The sequence below is a fragment of the Rattus norvegicus genome, chromosome 13 (assembly GCF_036323735.1).
Source record: "Rattus norvegicus strain BN/NHsdMcwi chromosome 13, GRCr8, whole genome shotgun sequence".
Lineage (NCBI taxonomy): Eukaryota > Metazoa > Chordata > Mammalia > Rodentia > Muridae > Rattus > Rattus norvegicus.
The window spans coordinates 12411164-12432661 of NC_086031.1; the positions used below are offsets into that span (position 1 = coordinate 12411164).

Consider the following 21498-nt stretch of genomic DNA (forward strand, 5'->3'; position numbering starts at 1 on the left):
GAAACTTTAAGCAATCCCACTAAAATCATGGAATAAACAAGGCTGCCCACTCTCTCTCTACTTATTAAATATAGTTCTCAAATTCTTAGCCAGAGCAATTAGACAACAAAAGGAGATCAAAGGGATACAGATTTGAATGAAAGATATCAAAAGATCACTACTTACAGATGATATGATAGTATATTTTAATGATCCCAAAAGTTCTACCTGATAACTACTAAAGCTGAAAAACTCCTTCAGCAAAGTGGCTAGGCATAAAATAAAGTCAAATAAATCAGTGGCCTTCCTCTACACAAAAGAGAATCAAGCCAAGAAAGAAATTAGGGAAACGACATGCTTCATAACAGTCCCAAATAATATAAAATAACTCGTTGTGACTTTAACCAAGCAAGTGAAAGATATGTATTATAAGAACTTTAAGCCTCCAAAGAAAGAAATTGAAGATCTCAGAAGATGGAAAGTTCTCCCATGCTCTTGGATTGTGAGGATTAATAGAGTAAAAATGGCCATTTTACCAAAAGTGATCTACAGATTCAATGCAATACAGATTCATCAAAATTCTAATCCAGTTCTTCAGAGAGTTAGACAGAACAATTTTCAAATTCATCTGCAATAACAAAAAATCCAAGATAGTTAAAGCTATCCTCAGCAATAAAAGAACTTCAGGGGGAATCACTATCCCTGAACTCAAGCAGTATTACAGAGCATTAGTGATAAAAACTGTATCCGTTGGTACAGAGACAGGCATATAGGCCAGTGCAATAGAATTGAAGACCTAGAAATTAACCCACACAGTTATGGTCACTTGATATTTGACAAATGAGACAAAACCATCCAATGGAAAAAAGATAGCATTTTCAGCAAATGGTGCTGGTTCAACTGCAGATCAGCATGTAGAAGAATGCAGATCATCCATTCTTATCATCCTGTACAAAGTTTAAGTCCAAGTGGATCAAGCACATCCACATGAAACCAGGTACACTCAAACTAATAGAAGAAAAAGTGGATAAGAATCTCTAACACATAGGCACTGGAGAAAATTCCCTGAACAATACAGCTAAGCTTATGCTCTAAGATCAAGAACTGAGAAATGGGATGTCATAAAACTACAAAGCTTCTATATGGCAAAGGACATTGTTGTTAGGACAAAATGGCAACCAACAGACTGGGAAAAGATCTTTATCAATCCTACAATGGATAGGGGGCTTATATCCGAAATATACAAAGAAATCATGAAGTTAGACTGCATGGAGACAAATAACACTATTAAAAATGGGGTTCAGAGCTAAACAAAAAAATCACAGCTGAGGTACGCTGAATGGCTGAGAAGCAGCTAAAGAAATGTTCAACTTCTTTAGTCATAAGGGAAATGCAAATCAAAGCAACCCTGAGATTCCACATCATATCAATCAGAATAGCTAAAATCAAATCCCCAGTGACATCAGATTTTGGCAAGGATGTGGAGAAGTTGGAACACTCCTCCATTTTTGGTGGGATTCCAGACTTGTACAACCATTCTGTAAATGAGTCTGGAGGTTCCTCAGAAAATTAGACATTACATTACCTGAGGACCCAGCTACTCCTCTCTTGGGCATATACCCAAAAGATTCTCCAACAAATAAAAAAGACACATGCTCCACAATGTTCATAGGAGACTTATTTATAGTAGCCAGAGGCTGGAAAGAACCCAAATGATCTTCAACAGAGGAATGGATACAGAAAATGTAGTAGATATACTCAATGGAATACTATTCCGCTATCAAAAACAATGACTTCATGAAATTCATAGGCAAATGTATAGAACTGGAAAATATCACCCTGAGAGTGGTAACCCAATCACAGAAAAACACACATGGTATGTAGTCATTGGTAAGTGGATATAAACCCAAATGCTTGAATTACCCTAGATGCACAAAACACATGAAACTCGAGAAGGATGACCAAAATGTGAATGCTTCACTCCTTCTTTAAAGGGGCAACAAGAATATCCTTGGCAGGGAATAGGGAGGCAAAGTTTAGAACAGAGCCTGAAGGAACTCCCATTCAGAGCCTGCCCCCTTGTGGCCTAATACAGCCACCAAGCTAGATAAGATGGATGAAGCAAAGAAGTGCAGCGTGTCAGGAACTGGATGTAGATCTTTCCTGAGTGACACAGCCAGAATGTGGCAAATACTAGGCGAATGCCAGCCACAAACCACTGAACTGAGAATAGGACCCCCATTCAAGGAATCAGAGAAAGGATTGAAAGAGCTTGAAGGGGCTTGAGATCTCATATGAACAACAATGCCAACAACCAGAGCTTCCAGCGATTGTCACTACTCAAACACTATACATGGACCGACCCTCGGCTCCAACTGCATAGGTAACAATAAATAGCCTAGTAAGGGCACCAGTGGAAGGGGAATCCCTTGGTCCTGCCAAGACTGAATCCCCAGTGAACAGGATTGTTGGGGGGAGGCCTGTACTGGGGGAAGGATGGGGAGAGGAACACCCATATAGAAGTGGAGGGGGAGGGTTAGGGGGATTTGGCCTGGAAACCGGGAAAGGGAAGAACAATTGAAATGTAAATAAGAAATACCCAATTTAATAAAGATGGAGATAAATGAATATATATATTTGTATACATATATGTATATAAAAATACTTAATTAAAAACAAGGCTATGTATTCAAAAGACAGCAAAATGAGGTATATTGGAGGATTTGGAGGGAGAAAAGGGAAGGGGAAATTATGTAATTATAATAAAAAGAAATCTAAAATTTACCATTTGAGAACCCATTACTTCAGCTTAACAATTCACTGTCTGAGTAATTGAACACATGCTAATCGGTTGCCTGGAAACAACCATCATGCAGTGGCACCTCTGTGCATATAATACAGTGAATGCTGAATTGCAAACACTTTATCAACATGATGAAATTGAATATCTTGTTATCACACTCTCAGGAAATATTCTTTTAAGTGTATTTTCCACAGAGAAATTAATGTTGATGGTTTATGCTAATATTTAAAATTGGCTTTAGAATCCATTCCTTTGGATTGAAGATACGAAAGGAATTCCTAATTCCAAAGCATTTTTATTGATTTAACTTGGAGTCACAGCTAAATGGGGGCCATGAACTTCTTTATCCCTGTTTCTGACTTTTTAAAAGTAAATGAGCACAACTAGAGCCTTTCATGTTCCACTAGCAGTGCTTTGAACAAGGCTTAAATTATCTATAGTAACTTCCCTAAATTGGGAATTCACAGCCAGTGTACAAAAGCAAAACAACAGTAATTAATTCTTTCACATAGTAATGTGCCCATACTTATGGGCAGCTCTGAACATAGGACTTCAAGGTGGTCCCTCTGAGGCCATCTCAATCTCAAGCTTGATTGTAGTGATCATGTAATCGCAACCATCACAAAAATGCAATAGAGGAACAAAAGAGGTGCTGAGGAAATGGTTTAATCAGTAAAGGGATTGTCACCCAATTTCAAAGAATAAAGTTTATATTCTGAGAACCATGTAAAAAGCTGAGTGTAGTAAGATGTCTCATTAAGCAATTGAGAGGTTGAAATAAAGGGTCACTTGGACTTAATTGCCTGAAAGTCTAGCCAATCAATGAGCTGTGGCCCACTGAAAGAGTCTGTCTCAGAAAATAACTGAAGAGATCAACAAAGACACCTAATACCCACCTCTTGCTTCTACATGTAGAAACACACACATACATGTATACATATACATGCAAAAGCTCACTCAAACGAAAAGATTCTGCTTCATCCCATATATCCATTCAAAAGTAGAAGATAACTTATTCTCAAGATATATTCAGACTTCCCCAAACTATCTAGACTGAGCTACTTTTTTATTCTAAGTCCATCCACAGTATCAAACATGAGCCATTTCTTTAATTTAGGCATTTTTAAACATTCTGGTCGCAAATTATTTTATGAATTATTCAATGCTATATCAGTTTTAAATATCTACATATATTTTAAAAGATTTTGTTTGCATAAACAAAATTGAAACTTTTTAAAGCAAGAACTTGCAGTATATATCCCATGAACTAGCCTGGTAACGTTAGAGGAAAATCCGTTGGAAAAACTATTCCTCTATGACTAGAATTTTGCATGAAATAATTGAAGACCATTGTGTAGATGAATATAAATTACAGAAATATCCATTACCAAGTTAAATTGTTCCTTCTCTATTTATATTATTTTAGTTATGTAGTAGGTGAGAACTACAGCTGAAACCAAATGGAAGCAACCCTCAACATCGACAGATGGTGTGACGGTCTTATAACTTTTGAATTAAAGAATGACAAGAAGTGTTTCACAGAGTTGAGATTTAGTTAGAAGGAAAGGATCTGTGCTGATCAACATTACCACCTAAGCACTATGTACATCCACTTAAGAAACAAATCTTGATAATAGTCTGAGGAATTTTATATTTTCATCTTCCTTCCTTCCTTCCTTCCTTCCTTCCTTCCTTTCTTTCTTTCTTTCTTTCTTTCTTTTTTTTTTTTACTTTGAGGTGGGCAGAAGAATCCCATAAGTTGTGGCCTTAGACTGGTCCATTGCATCAACAACCTGGAAGCAGATAGAGATGGATGCTGGTGCTCAGATGATTTTCTCTTTTTGATTTAGTCCAGGAATGAGGTAGGGTGGCACTGCACAGCTAATCAAATCTACAACCTTCCTCAGAGACATACCCAGAGAACTGGCTCTGTGATAACTCAAGAGTCTGTCAAGCTGACAATTTATATAAACAATCATCACAGGAAGCACTAACTTCCATAACACAAGATAAAGAATATGAAGCTCAGAGGAAATGATTAATATCTCAGCACATTTGATGTAAGCTGAGCCTAGACACAATCTTGTCTTACAGGCACAGAGATGCAAGATGTGTTGCTGAATGAATATGCTCTCTGGATAAAACTAAAATCTATTTTAATTTTCTTCTTAGAATTTGCTAAACATTTTCTCCATAATGTCTTTAACCTCCCACCACAAAGTATGCACTCAGAGAGTGAATCTCCTTTCCTCAGGAGGAAAGGCAAGTTTAAGTAACCATGAAATTAATGAGCTAATCATGCTTGGTCATTGCTGACTGTCCTTTTCTTCAAAATGGTGTGTGTGTGTGTGTGTGTTTGTGTGTGTGTGTGTGTGTGTGTGTGTGTGTGTGTGTAGACCACCAGGGGTGAACATCTGAAGTCTTTCTTATTAGAAACTCTCCACTTAATTTTTTTAAGATAGACCCAGTAACTGAACCTGGCACTCAACAGTTTGGTTATATTTGCTCGTTTATAGATATCATACAATCTAGGCCTTTTTAGAACTTTACTTATTTGGATACATGCTAGAGTAATAGTTTTATAAGGTAAGTTTACGGTGTTCAGGCATTACCCCTATTTCAGGCAAAGTCACAGGGATCCTTTTGTGTAGTTACTCTTCCCCAGTACTGAAATATCAGACACATACCCAGCTTTGATATGAGTGCTGGCATACAAGTCATCATTCTTGCATAGCAGTTATATTACCAACTGAACCACTTCCCTAGACATTTGCATGATGTTTGAAATGATTGTTTGACTACGTCCTGGTAAACTGAAGTATAATTTAGGGGATTTCACCATAAGGTATTTAGATGTAGTGTGACTTGGAATCACTAATTAAGAATGACACAAGCACAGAGCCTTGGCTGTGCTATTTGAACAGAGGCTGAGGATGATCTGTCAGAAGTGGTCCATATACCAGAGTACACATTAACCATTTGGATTAACAGGCCAAAGTCCCATATGAGCAAGGCTCCTCCGTCACTCCAGTTCGGAGACTGAATCATGTGGTGCTACAGATATCTGATGTGTCTATAGTTTCTCACTATATTAGAACTCTCCTGTATTGCCTTATATAGCGAAACTTTATTTACAGTGAGAGACCTCTACCCTTTTATGCCCCAGAAGGGAGCAAGACAATGTATTCCCTGACTTCCCAATAGGACCAGTGAAATCTGAGGAATGGACACTGGCTTTTAAATTCCGATTGCTCAGTCATTTTCTATTGCATACATTAACTGAAGATAGAGCTTGGAGATTGAACCAGTAAACCACGATGGATTGGCTCTGGCCTCAAGTTACCATTGCTTGTCTGTTTTCATAGACATTTAGCTTAGAGTATGAATATTTGTCCTAATTGGAAACACTACATTTTTTTGTTTTCTGTCTAATTGTATAGGTAAGAAAAGACACAAATCACCATTATTAAAAATTATACTTGACATATGTTTTCTGCTAAGGGAAATATCCAAAGTGACATAAGTAAGTTACTTTTCCCTCTGATTAATAAAACCTCAGCATTAGGCAGTCTAAATTTAGTACCAAATTTTGCCTTTAGATATTATCAGATATGCATTGTAATCTTTGGAAGACAGAGAGAAAAAATTCTCAGGACAAACTAATTAACTAGACATGATGATTAGTGAATTCTGGGTTAAATCAAGAGAACCGGATGATGGAAGCTAAGAAAAATTAAGAAAAACATTCAATGCCAACTTTGGGCATTTGCACACATATACATACATGTCTATATGTACACAGACCTTTCCCTACTTGTATGCACATGTACACATGAAAAAGTATGAATATCTGAATCAAGTTATTGAAAAAACTAAAAATTCCTCCCCACAAAGATGGTTGCATAGAGGAAATCATGTAAGAAGACTGAGATCTACAGATATACAAAGTAGGGGTTATACGAATGACCCTTCAAGGATCAGAGACTTTGTTGCTCTTGCCCAGAAACACAATCTGCTGAAACGTCCCAGAGATCTGTTAAACAGCTACCATCATTAGTGTTCTCTTAATAAACATCTCTGTATCATTCACCATTTATGTGCCCCTGCTCCAATTCTTTGTTCTAAGACACAGACTGAGAAATCCTAGCACGTGTTATCTCAACTCTGATCCCCAGCTCTAAGACTATAATTTAAATTCCTCAAAGACACAATTAGAGTACAAGTAGTTAATTTGAAAGGTACAAATCAAAGTACAAAGGAGACAGGGTATGAGCTTCTCAAAGGAAAATGACAAATAACTGTCTCAGCAATTGACATTTATACTATGACAATTGGTGATTCTCGAGTTGCATCTCAAAAGTTGCTAAGAAACTTTTATTTTAGTTCTCCATTTTTTGTTTCCTTGGTAATTGAGGTGAGTAACAGGGCATTGAAGGTGTCTTATTTAGAATTAAAATAGGATATGGTGAAATCAAGGACTACTTAGATCAAACAGTGGGGATGAAAAGTCCTTCCCCTGGAAATGAAATTTCTCATGCTATTCCTGGGAGTTTGCTTGTTTATGGCAGGAAGAAGGAAGGCTTCTCATGGCTACTAAATGAGCTAGGAATCTTACTTCTCTGAAGATTCCAGGGTTCACTTGACTCCAGGCTGAAGGGATCCCTTCTTCTCATTTCAATGCCTTTCTACCCTGTGTCAAGGTAAACTAAAACAAGTCATCCTGGCTAGGTGGGATATGAAAGTGCTAGCCTTCTTCCTCATACAATGGCCATTAATTTCATTGGGTTTAGACTTTCAAACCTGGGAACCCCTCCACTGAGGACCAGGAAACAGAAGTTGCTTGTCTACCAAGTTTTCTTTCAAACCCCAAGGCCAATGAATTTATTTTGTTTTGATTATCAATTCTCTCATATTTAAACATCTCCAGATAGTATATAAATGTTGTGTTGCTCTTTCATATTGGGCAATGTGCACAAAACCCCACACCATAGACTTAATTATATTGTTTATTTATCAAATCAATCTTGGATCGGAGAGATAGCTTAGCTGGTAGAGCACTTGCCTTGCATATGTGTGGACCAAAGATCAAAAAGCTAGTGTTGGGTACACAGTTGTAATAGCAGTACTGGGGAGGAGTAGACATATGGCATCTTTAAAAATAATCAACCCTTTAACATGTCCCACATGGTGAAGTTCTATGAAAGTAAGACAACTCTCTCAGAGTCTCAGTTCACATTTTAAGCCAAGATGCCAGCACAAACAAACTTTCCAGTGTTCTAAGGCATATTGCATTCTCCCTCAGAAAGTAGAGGCAAGTAAATTATGGGGTTCTGGAGGTTTTGTCTTTCGAATTGACTTTAGGAATCTGAAACATGGGATGATGACACATACACACATGAAGACTCTAGCTATATCAGTTAATCCTGCCTAAAAAATCTCTCACAGTCATGCCAGATGTTTGTCTACTAAGCGATTCTAGGTGATGGTACTTATGTGAAAAACAGGTATTAGTAATTCAGTAAAGACAGGTTGAAAATAAGCTATGGGCAAGGGTTGAGCAGACAAAAGATTGGGCAGTAGAAATCAAGAATCTTGAATCTTTTCTGAATGATAAAAATATTTTAGAGTTAAAAATATTAGTGGACATTTACCAATGAATTTTATGTTTCTAATATATTTTAGTTATATGTGTATTGTTATTTTGCTACTCACAATTATTTCAAACACTGTGATTACTTAGAACAAAACAAAATATGGGTCTTCTAGCTTCATTTCTGTTGTTATGGTAATATACTCTAACAGAAAGAAACTTAGGGAAGAAAGGAACTTATGTTAGCTTAGAATTCTAAGTTAAAGTCCATTTCTAAGATAAATTCAAGATAGGAGCTTCAGCTACTAATCTCACACCCACAGTTGAGAAAAAAGAGAAATGTACACATAAAGGTTAATTTTCTTGCTTGTGATTAGTTTGACTTCTCCTCTCTTAAAGATTTCAGTACCCCTTGCCTAGGGATTGATGCCTCCCACAGTAACCTGGCTGTTCCTGCATCAATTAACTTAAGTAACACAATCTCTCATACTTCTGCTGACTGAAGCTCTCTGCAGAGATGATTGTATGTATCATCTGGAAGATAATTGAAGCTAACTGTGCAGTGAAATGCAAAGTAGTAATTTGATATTCACATGGAATATTTAATGACTAGATCTGTATAGGTGTCTTTAAAGTTATTAATTTTAAGTTATAGACTCAAATGTAAAAGAAAGAATACAAATGAACAGGATTTAACATAATGGGCTTTCAATATGTCATGTGTCATATTGTCAGGAGAGTATTCCCAGTTATTCACAGGTACTCTTCATGAATGAAATTCCTAGTCAGTTGACTTTAAAAAGGATGATTGCCACCCAAGATAATATAAAGTGTATGTGTACGTAGTAAAGTAAATGTTAGGCCTTAAAAATATATGTGTTTTATAGGAGGCAAGCATTCTAACTTTGGTCAGCAAACCTTGCTTCTTACTGCATACATAGTGTGTAGCTTGAGCTTTTCATTGATCCAGTCCTTAAATTTAAGATATCTTAGCCAGTCTGTAGAATCACAGGCTCCAATTGTAAACTGCAAATTTCAGCATATTCTTAAGACTGTTTTACTTATTGGTTGGTCACTGCTTCATACTGCAGGAGATTTGCAGAATGCCAATGTTTTATGTTCTAAGATCAAGAATGGACATATGGGACCTCATAAAATGGCAAAGCTTCTGTAAGGCAAAGGACACTGTCATTAGGACAAAATGGCAACCAACAGATTGGGAAAAGATCTCTAACAATCCTACATCTGATAGAGGGCTAGTATCCAATATATACAAAAAACTCAAGAAGTTAGATTCCAGAGAATCAAGTAATCCTATTAAAAATGTGGTATAGATTTTAACAAAGAATTCTAAGCTGAGGAAAATCAAATGGCAGAGAAGTACATATAGAAATGTTCACCATCCTTAGTCATCAGGGAAATGGAAATTAAAACAACTCTAAGATTCCATCTCATTCATACCAGTCAGAAAAGATAAAAAAAACTCAAGTGATAACAGATGCTGGTGAGTATGTGGAAAAAGGGAACCCCCGTCTGTAGGGAGCTGCAATGTGACTTGCCGCAAAGATGGTGCTGGTTTCTGCCTTCCACCCTTCCAATGGTGAGCACTCCTTGTAGTAAACAAGTCCTTATTTGGCTACGCCTGCCTGACCTGCTAGCCTCCCCATAGTGACAGCCTATCTGCATGACCCACATGGCTTGCTAAGATTGGCCAGCGCTAGCTATTTAAGTGTGGTGCGGGGGCTCCCCAGGGTCAGAAGATTGTATCAAGGTTCCTGAGTAAACTCCTTGAAGAAGATCTCCTCTGGTCGTGTCTTCCTTGCTGGTCGAGGTTGGGCACAGCACTCCTCCATTGTTGGTGAGATTACAAACTGGTACAATTACTCTTGAAATCAGTCTGGAGTTTGCTCAGAAAATTGGATCCAGTACTACCTGAGGACCCAGTGATATCATTCCCAAAAGATGCTCCAACATATAACAAGGACACATGTTCCACTATGCTCATAGCAGCCTTATTTATAATAGCTAGAAGTTTGAAAGAATCCACATGTCCTTCAACAGAGGAATGGATACAGAAAATGTGGTACATCTACACAATGGAGTACTATTTAGCTATTAAAAACAAGGACTTCCTGAAATTCATAGGAAAATGGATGGGACTAGAAAATATTTTCCTGAGTGAGGTGGCTGAATCACAAAAAAGCATACATGGTCTGTACTTACTGATAAGTGGATATTAGCCCAAAAGCTTGAATTACCCAACATGCAATCCACAGACCACATGAAGCTCAAGAATAAGAAGGACCAAAGTGTGGTTGCTTTAGTCCTTCTTAAGGGGGGAAAATATACATAGGAGAAGATATGGAGACAAAGTTTGGAGCAGAGTCTGAAGGAATGGCCATTCAGAGCCTGCCCTACCTGGGGATCCAGCTCATATATATATGTATGTGTGTGTGTGTGTGTGTGTGTGTGTGTGTGTGTGTGTGTGTGTGTGTGTATACAGCCATTGCTGATGCCAAGATGTGCTTGCTGATAGGAGCCTGATGTAGTGCCTCCTGAGAGGCTCTGTCAGACCATGACAAATACAGAGGGTAATGCTTATGGCCAAAGATTAAACTGAGAATGGAGTCCCCATTGGTGGAGATAAAGAAAAGATTGAAGGAGCTGAAGGGATTTGCAACCCCATAAAAACAACAGTACCAACCAACCAGAGCTCTCAGGGATTAAACCACTATGGAAAGAGTACACACGGACAGAGCCATGTCTCCAGCTATATATATAGCAAAGGATGGCCTTGTTGGGCACCAATAGGAGAAGAAGCCCTTGTTTCTGCCAAGGCTGGATACCCCCCAACATAGGAGATTGTCAGCGTGGAGGTAGGAAATGGTAGGTTGTTGGGTGGGAGAATACCCTCACAGAAGAAGGGGAAAAGAAATGTGATAGGGGGTTTAAGGGCAGGAAAACCAGGAAAAAGGATAACATTTGAAATGTAACTAAAAATATCAAGGAAAAATTAAGATTGAAAAAGCTTTGAATTTGCAAATCACTAAAGCCATTTGAAAAAGCAAGGGGACAGGGCATAGGAGCTTAGTTGACGAAGTGCTTTCCTCATATAAATGTGGATCCACTTTTGAGCCCCAGAAGCAATGTAAGAACAAAGTTATGGTTGCAAATATGTGAATCATAGCACAAGAGAGATGAAGACAAGAGGATCTTTGAGACTCATTTTTTGCTAGCCTAATTTACTTCACAAGTTCAAATCAGGAGAAATTCGAAATACTGTCTCAAAAAAAAAGAAAAATAGAAATAAACAGAGAGAGAGACAGAGAGACAGACAGAGAGACAGAGGACAGAGAGGCTGAGAGAGACAGAGACAAAGACAGAGAGACAGAGAGAAAATTTAAAAGATGGAAAACAAACAAGCATCTGGGTAGCCACATAAAAACACATACAAATATGTACAAACACACATACTGAAACATGTTCATGTAGAAGTTTATATGTATAACATATGTGTGTATACACAGAGAAGATCCTGTACTTACAGATAACCACAGATATTTGTATATCTGTATATTGAACTGACATGTATTTTCATAACTATACTCATAGTATTGTTATTGGAGTTAGATACCAAGAATGTTCCTGAGTTGAGGGCTTTATCTCTAGGGAGGTGAAGTACTATATCACAGAGGTCTCAGAGGAGACTAAGGAGTGTTTCAGAGAATCTTGACTCTGACCATATGAATCTCTTCTTGGTTTCAGTTTCAAACTGTACTCAGCACATATAACTAGTCCCTAAAGAACCACTGGAGAGAGCACAATTCTGTATGCACTTCGAAGTGATAAAACCATTAGCTAAATAAATCTAATTTTCTCCTAAAAATAGTCTATTTCTTTGATTTAATTAAGTTAATGAAATCTTGGATTATACACTAATGTACATGGACACACACATACAATAGTACAAATATACCCACAAACACACACAAAAATATACATATATAAAAACATATAAACATTCATATACATACACATACATATATATGTGTGTGTGTGTATATATATTTGGGGGTATATACTCATTTACATATGTCATTGAATGGGTCATTTAAAAGATAATTCAAGCTTGGAACTGGAATTTAGCTTTCTGCCCCTTTTTAGTAAAGCCTTTTATGGATTCTGTCAAAATTGCTTTACAAACACATGGCATTAGGTACCAACTTTTATAATATACCAAAGTAACTGTCAAAAAATACAAGATAATGTTGTATCTTGACAGAGCAAATGATATAGGAAGAGCCTCTTGGTTTAAAATCTGTAGCCCATGATGGAATACAGTTGAACTCTAGACTCTTGGCTTAGAGACAACTGCTTACATTATGTAGTATGGTGGGTTCACGTTCCTCAAAAAAAGATCTGGCTCTCTATCCAAGATCAACAGGGCAGCAATAGCCTGGTGAAAATGCTGTCACTTTTGATTTCTCATTTTTTTAGAGACAGCAAACTCTATACTTTAAAGACCACTTGCTTCGTAATTAGCTTCTTGCTTGTAATTTTCTTTCTCTAGTAAAACTGGACTTTTAATACCACAAATAAACTCAAGCTTTGTTGACTACTAATTCTCTACACCTGACGTAGACAACTAGTGACCAGGAGCTCACTGATTAGTTTTTACTCCTCCTCTAACCTCTCCTAAATTAATATATAGCACACCTTCCTGAACAGTGGCAGTGATATACGTGATATACAGTTTTTGGAGAAGGGGGGAGGGGCTGAGTTGACATTCACAGCTATGTCTAGATACACGTAACTATAAAAAGCTATTACATGAGCAAGATTTGTGGTGACCTACTGTCCTGCCTTACCTAAATCTACTTCTGTCTTGACACATATAATCTTAAATCCTAAAAAATACCCAGTCTAGAGATGATGAGAATGGTGTCTATAGTTTTCTGTATGTGAAATATCTCCCATAGTGGTCATTCGATTTCCACATTGTAGTGGTTGCCAATTTGACTATATCTAGAATGAACTACAAACCAGAATTGGAAGACTCATCTTTGATCCTGATCTTAAGGCTAGGAGATACAAGTTTCTGACCTGTATCTTGGCATGGAGATTTTGAGAAATAGTGGATATGAATCCCAAGAGACAAAGGCAAGGAGATCTCTGAGTTCAAGGTCACCTGGGACCAAGCAAGTCCCAGATCCAGGCCTGGTGTCACACACTTTTAATCTGGGACACATCTTCTGCTGGAGAACTGCATAAGGACATTGGAAGAAGGAAGGCCCTCTGTTTCTTCTTTACCTGTCTGCCTTGTAGCACTGAGCCACTGCTAGATCCTTTGACTTCCATTCACAGCTGCTGCTGACCACTGTTGGGAAGTTGGACTATAGACTGTAAGTCATCAAGAAATGCCCTTACTATAGAGACTACCCATAAGTTCTGTGACTCTAGAGGACCCTGACTAAGCTATACATGGTGCAGCTATTTGTGAACATCATGCATTTTGGACAGAATTGCTTCACTTTAAAAAATGCTCAAATGTCATAGCATCACTCCACTTTCTGTTTTACTTTTGTTTCCAGGGTGTGGATATATTATGATTGACAAACATACTGCTCCTGTTGCCATGCTTTCCCATTACCTACCTACAAACATGACAGAAGACAGACTCTTATCCCCATAGAAATGCAACTCAGAATAAGCCAGGTCTTTCACATGATACTATTTGCTATTTTATCACAGAAGATAAAAAGGAATGTATGGATTTATAAAATCAATGAAATGAATGTAGGCCTCTGCTTCGTCTACCCTGTCTGCAGTTTACTAATGAATAGGCAGTAGAAAAATATTCATGGAATAAATGCAGAACATTAAGGACTGTGCAACAGGTGGTGGTAATGAAAAGGGTTTGGATAAGCATAACAGAAAAAGACCACAATCCCCAAGGGGAAAAGCAGGTAAGAAATGCAGATGAGGAATACTGAGAAAATTCAGTACTTGGTGTGGGAGTTGGGGAGCACCAGTAGTTTTCAATAGCTGTGGACTAATATGACAATCATCATTATGATGGTTTTTACTCAACATCACCTTGACAGGATATAGGATTTCAAAGAAATAAGCCTTTGTATGAAGGTATGTCTGAAGGGAGTTTTTAGATTGAGTAAATGGAAGTGAGGAGATCCATTACTACTATGAGTATCTGATTCTCTGTTCCAGGGTTTTCAATTGAATAAGAATGAAGGGAGATGAGTACCAGCATCCATCACTCTCTGACTCACTATAAATACACTGTGACCATCTGCTTTCCACTCCTCATATTATGACTCCTCTACACCTACAGTCTGTACCCCTAAACTGTGAGTCAAAATAATATTTATCTTCTTTAAGTCTTGTAGTTCAGGAATTTTGTCACAACAATGAGGTAAGCAAGTAACAAAATCTCACTGCAGATTGCAACTCAAGATCACTCCATGGTAAGCTGATATGTTTATTTCTTAATGTGATAAGGTACTCCAGTGTACAGAACAGGCCTGGAGAGCTTCAAGGGAGGAAGGTAATACAGCTGCCTTATAATGTTTTATCATGTGTGCCCTAAATCATCACACTTTGATGAGACCCTCCAAAGTTGCTCGGGAAATTTATTAATCTTAAAAGAATTCTTTCAGTTCCTTGCCTTGTCAGCATTGACATTTACAAGACTAGGTCAGTCTGCCTAGGAAATGGGCAAACAAATCAATAGCAGTGTTGCTAGTCAGGAAGAGAAATGCCAGCAAAAAAGACTAAAAGACAGCAACATTCTGGAAGCTTAGGAACAATTTCCATGATAAAATGTTGCAAAGCTCCGTACTTTATATGCCTGAAAACCTACCATTAAACAAATGCTGTAAAGAACTTTCAGCGTCCCAGTATCAAGTATCAGAAAACTGGGGGACATAGAGGTTGTATTATTTACTTTTTTGTTTATGCAATGAAACTGTTTAAGGAAGAAAGGGCTAATTTGAGCTTACAGCTTGAAGATGCAGACTTTCATGGCAGGGAAGTTATAGAGGAAGTATCTGGGCTCAATGGATCCACAGTTAGGAAGCAGAGAGATAGAGATGAATGCTGGTGCTCAGATTTCTTTCTCCTTTTTCAGATCAAGGATCCAGCCATAGAATAGTGCTGCCATATTCAGGGTGAGCCTTCCCATTTCAATTAACTCAGTCTATAATCTCCACTAAGGCCATATATTGAAGTTTGTCTCCTTAGGCAATTCTATATAATATCATGTTCATAATCCATAATACTCATTACAGAGGTCACATTAGCAGTGACTAATCTTGTCAAGTGACCTTCAAATATTTAACTCAGAGTGATTTAACACCAAACCTATTTGTTTTTTTACCTAACTTTCATGTATTACTATGAAAAATAATGATATGTGTAGTTATACTAGAAATCCCAGATTCTAACTGCAGAGCATGACACTTTACCAAAGGGAGTTAATATAGAATATAATGACTTTCTTATTCCTACTACATACACAAGCACATATATATTTACAAATACTCATTCACATACACCTACAGGCATATGCACTACTACATGCACATTCAACTATCCAATGCACACAAATACATATACACATTAATACACATGTACACATATGTGCACACTAGCATATACACATCCACACATCTTAATAATAATATAAAGCAATATGTTATGACAATAGAGTATTGTTAGTAAGAGAATAAATCAATAATGAAGTCAGGTCTTCCATTTGGTGCTTCAGAATTGTACCATGCAAAGAAAGGGGGAAATAATGCCTGAAATCTTCAAACATTGGAGCAGATTATATGATTCTAGTACTAATTTGACAAATCCACACTGTTAGAATCTATCATATCAATGAGATCACAATCACCAACACTGCTGTAATATTTTGCTGAGGTTTTAGTACAAGTCAAGAAAAACATATACATGAACACCTAAGTTCATAAAACAGGCCATTTGTATTTTGTATGTGTCAATTAGCCAGCAGGAGTGATGATAGAAACCCAGGACTAACTCCAATATATGAGTCATGAGTCTCTTCTCTCTCTCTCTCTCTCTCTCTCTCTCTCTCTCTCTCTCTCTCTCTCTCTCTCTCTCCCCCTCCTCTCCTTCTACTTCTCCTTCTCCCTCTCCTTATATGAAATTTGCTCCTTAAATTAAGCTCCTTAAATTGTGATTTACCTCATCAGTTCTGAAGAGCAAGTCATTTATGAGGGAACTCTCATCTAGAAAAGTGTGAATGGACAGTGTGATATAGCATTTACTGTTAGGAATATTATAACCTAACAGTTGAAATGAAGCAGAATTGACTAGAAAACTGAAACATCTGCCTTAAAATATTAGCTCTACCACTTATTACACTGAAGACATTGGCTAATTCCTTAAGCTAGGTGACTCAGTTTAAAAATCTCTCAAATATAATTATTTCAGTTGGACTAAGATAATGCACAACTCTCAGTTACGTATGAAGCTGCAATCTATTTCTTCTGTCTTGTTTTTCATAACCAAGATTAGTTATTCCATCTCACCGTTCATAGCTCATTGAAAAGAACACCTCACTTTTCATTTCAGACACTTTTCTTCTGATTGTAATGTATGTAGTTGACTGAGTTCCTTTTGCATCAATGTGAAGAGATACCACAACATAAATAAATCATTTAATTTAGGAATTTGCTTACAGCTTCAGAGAGTGAATCTATGACCATCCTGGTGAGATGGCTCCAGGCAGTTGGACATGGTTTTGGAGCAGTGGCTAGGACCCTAAACTTTGAGACAGTAACTACCAAGTTGAGAGACAAAGAAACAGAGAGAGAGAGAGAGAGAGAGAGAGAGAGAGAGAGAGAGAGAGAGAGAGAGAGAGGGCATACTTCCTGTACCCAGGTTACATACCACAAAAAGTCCACTAACTGATAAAAAATTCAAATATATGAGCCTATGGACGACATTCTCATTCATCCCACTATAATAGTTAATGCACACACACTCACACACACACACACACTCACTAGCTTTCTCCTCCTGATTCATAGCTTATGGATGATCAGCTAATGGTGTTCAGTGTCTTCCCACCACTGAGGTACTGTAGTAATTTGGGATTGTAAATGGAAAACTGATGTTGACATATACACTCTAGAACTTTTTCAGGAGTATTTTTTTTTCTTTTTGAAACAAAGGAGAGATTTTTCTTTGGATAAGATTCAATGAACTGTTAGTGTTTGTCTTGGGTTACAAATTTCATTGCTTTTGTTATTAATATTCTGTCCAAGACTGAATGAACACAAAGAAGTGAATGGAGTATTGTGCAGACCAAAACAACCAGATGGGTAGAGAATGATGAATGATGATGGCATTTTTGTTCCTATATTCAGCAGAATTCAGTGAGTTGACGTCACAGATTTTCTCTTATTGTGCCAATCTGGATGTGACACATCCTTAAGACACTGCCAGAGAGGGATAGCAGTGCACTTCACAATGTACCAGAGAGACACATTTATTTGAAACATGAGTATGCTTCTTTGCAAGTTCCATTTAGGTGGCTTTGCTAGATACATTACAAAGTCAGTTTCCTTTAATGTTCTTCTAACTTTTAAAACTCAGAAACTGTGATGCTCAGAGATTTCTAGCATACAGGGTACGATGGAATTTGTCTCATTTCTGTGTTATTTGGGGGATCAAGTTGATGCATAAGTAAACTGAGTAAGTGTTTAACCCATTTGGCTGTTAGAAATAATATCTCTGAAGTGCTTAAGCTTTGAGCTGACAATTCACCAAACAGAAGATGGTTAATCAATCCTAGCTGTAGAAACAAATAACCATCAGTATGCTCTGAATGCCATCTTAAAGCCAATTCCGAATTTAGTAGTTATGGCTATTTTCCACATGACATTTATATGTGTTTCCATATTTTAAAGAAGACTTTTTTTGTTTTTTTTTTGTTTCTATATCATAAAGTCACTTCTTTGGAAAACAATACTAGCAGTTTTCTAATTCTGACTTCCATGGAAAATAGATTAGGACAGACTTGGTGTGAGACTAGGATAAGAAATATAGGCCTTGGGTTCAGTTTCCACTCAAAAATGTCTCCATCAACTGTGATACTATTGCAGTTCTCATGCATTTATATTTGATTTGTCGTACGAAATTTTAAGATTTTTAATTCTGAGAACTATTGCTTCTTATGAGAGGACCAAGTAAATCAAAGGCTTTGAAACACCCAGGTGATCTGACTTTGATGAATGTAAAATGGTTCTTTCTGAAGCATTGCCAGAACGAAATGGCTTTGTTCAAATGATTGACTTGCTGAAATGTTTCTCTCCCCCTTTGTATCATATTGCTTTATCTTGCTCTTTTTGATGAGTATGAAGATTTATGGGTGAATGATTGCATGTATGAATATACAAATGTGTCTTAGTGTGTGTGTGTGTGTGTGTGTGCGCACACATGCGTGCACATGCCAGAAATAAAACTAGTTTTCATCACCCAGGCTTATATACAGTTCCCTCGTTTTTTGAATTTTCGTTTTTGTTTTCTTTTTCATTTTATTTTTTTTTTGTTGTTGTTGAGAATTTTATTAATGACCTTGGGTTCCCCAACTAGGCTGTACTGAATGGCCAGAGAGCTGTAGGTGTCCATTCTGCTTCCCCATAAATGGAATTAGAATCCATTCTGTTCCCCTGAAACTAGCATTTCAACTACATGTTTTCTCTATATAGCTTCTGTTGCTCCTATTTAGAAATAAGCAAAGTGACAGTGAGAAATTAGAAATAAAACCCAGCTACATCTTATAACTTGCCATAAAAATTATTTTCAGTCACACAGTGCTAACACACCTCAGTTTTATTATTCATTTATTGTGTGTTATGTGTGTCTGCATACACATATCCATAGGAAATTGGACAATATGGGAACATTAGTTCTCTTCCTCCACCATGTAGGTCCCAAAAATCAAACTGGTTTTCAAGCTTGCTGGCAGAGACCTTTGTCCAATAAACCATCCTGCTAACTCCATCTCAGTTTTAATGTAGACAGTGAAATTGGTTGTCTTCATGGACTAGTATGTCTAGAAGCCCTCAGAAAATTATTTCTTTCATATCATGATGCCTAAAGGACCAAGCCTGGTCAAAATATGCCCCAAATCACCGGATTTTAGAACAGTGGATTGCTTCTTCCTTTTCCAGAAATAAAATGAACAAATTTGTTTTGACTTCGAAATGAAACTGGCTTGAAGAAAATTGAGACATATTTTACACATATTTTGTCTTAGAATCTACTATGAAAAAATGCTTGCAGGTCTTTATTTTATAGAAGAACCCTATCCCTCTCTGTGACATGCTACTAACACATTCATTTCTGTCTAAACCCATCATGTTTTCTCCATTTATGTGCTAACCTCAACCTTGGCCCCACTACCTACCATGGCTCTTTTTCATTTTATTTTTATTTTTAAATCACAACTGTTTACTTGACAAGGAGAGAACACATGTGGATAGCAAATGTACAGAAATCACAGAAAATTTTGCAATAGTAAATTTTCTTCTATCATGTGGATTCTGTGGAGTAAATACAGTTCATTAGGCTTCATGGATAAGAAATCTTACTCACTGAATCACATGCCCTACCCACCTCTACATTCTAATGGCCATCAGAAGAGATCCTTTAGGTCCTAGGCAGTAAGTCACAAGGCAGTATTAAAGTTTAGGATGGAGGTGAGGAGGGGTGAGAAACAACTATAACTTTTTCAAGAAGACTGAGAATACCAAGTCTGGAGACCTTGCATCAGGAAGATAGACTTTAAGGGAAATCACAGCAGAAGGAAAATTGCCTCATACAAATGCAAGTATGAAACATGCTGTCCCCACCTTTGTTGAGACACTGAGTAGAGAGAAAGCAAATGAGTGTAAACAAATCACAGTGTAGGAAAAATAAAGGAGTCAGAGGGGATTTAAGATGAAGAATGTGTTAACTAAAAAGGAATGGGAGAGAACAATGAACAGTATTATGAGCAAGTATGAAATCATAAGGAATAAATAAAAGAATAGTCTGATCAGAGTTGAATACAGAGAATGTAATTCATTACTTGACATATTAAAAATCTGAGAATTAATGAATAAAGATGAATACTGATCTGACTAGATACAAAAATACATATCACTTAATTAATAGACTTAGTAAGTATAAAAATATCAAACAGAAATCTTTAAAAATAAATCTATAATCAGATACATAAAATTGCAAACATCAGCACACACACACACACACACACACACTAAGGTTTTTTATGTTTAAGAACAGATAATCAAAGCATGTGTGTGCTTGGCATGGAGTAATTTTGAACTTTCAATACTTGAAACTACTAATGAGGTTTCAAATCAAAGAAACAAGAGAGAAGGGGTGTGTTCATTGGCATTTCAGCACTTTAAATCTTGTCATAAAATGAATCCCATGTTTGAAATGCACATCTGTGATTTTCTCAGTGTGATCTCTCCTCATACAAACAGTTTCTAGCACCTGTCAAAATATCATGGATGCAGAGCTGGGAGAAGTATGTATTGGTAGCATAGGGGGAGGGGATAGAAGGCTTATGGTCAGGAAACCGGGAAAAGGGAATAACATTTGAAATGTTAATAAAAATATATCCAATAAAATTAATCAATAAAAAATAAATTACAATATTGTTACCAAAAAAAGGCAGTATTCCTGCTTTCTTAGCCACTCAGAATATACATTTGCTTTCTCTTAATCTTCACTTGGCCCTTCCTCTGTCTCCCTTTTCCACTTTACTTTTCTTCTACATCTGTTCCTTTTGTTTTCCCTCTTGCTCGTCTACCCCCCACTATCATCACAAACACTCTGTTCCTTCACTCTCCCACATCTGACATATAATACCCTCGGCTATCTAGCAAAATGATCTTCTTAGAGTTGGGATCAGATCAATACCTTCCTTCAGCTAAAAGTTTATAAACACTGGGACTTTAAGACGGAAAATTAAATACCAAAAAACTTTCACTTGGGGAAGAGAAGATCACAATTTGTTAAAACGAGAAGTGTATAAGATACAGAGAACAGAAAGTAAAAACTAACC

The 21498-nt window shown here is 37.1% G+C and overlaps 1 protein-coding gene across 2 annotated transcripts in view; it reads right to left on the reverse strand.

Moving 5' to 3' along the window:
* The window catches only part of Cntnap5bl1 (contactin associated protein family member 5B like 1), a 1004796-nt gene that overhangs the window by 32698 nt on the left and 950600 nt on the right, over positions 1-21498 (reverse strand).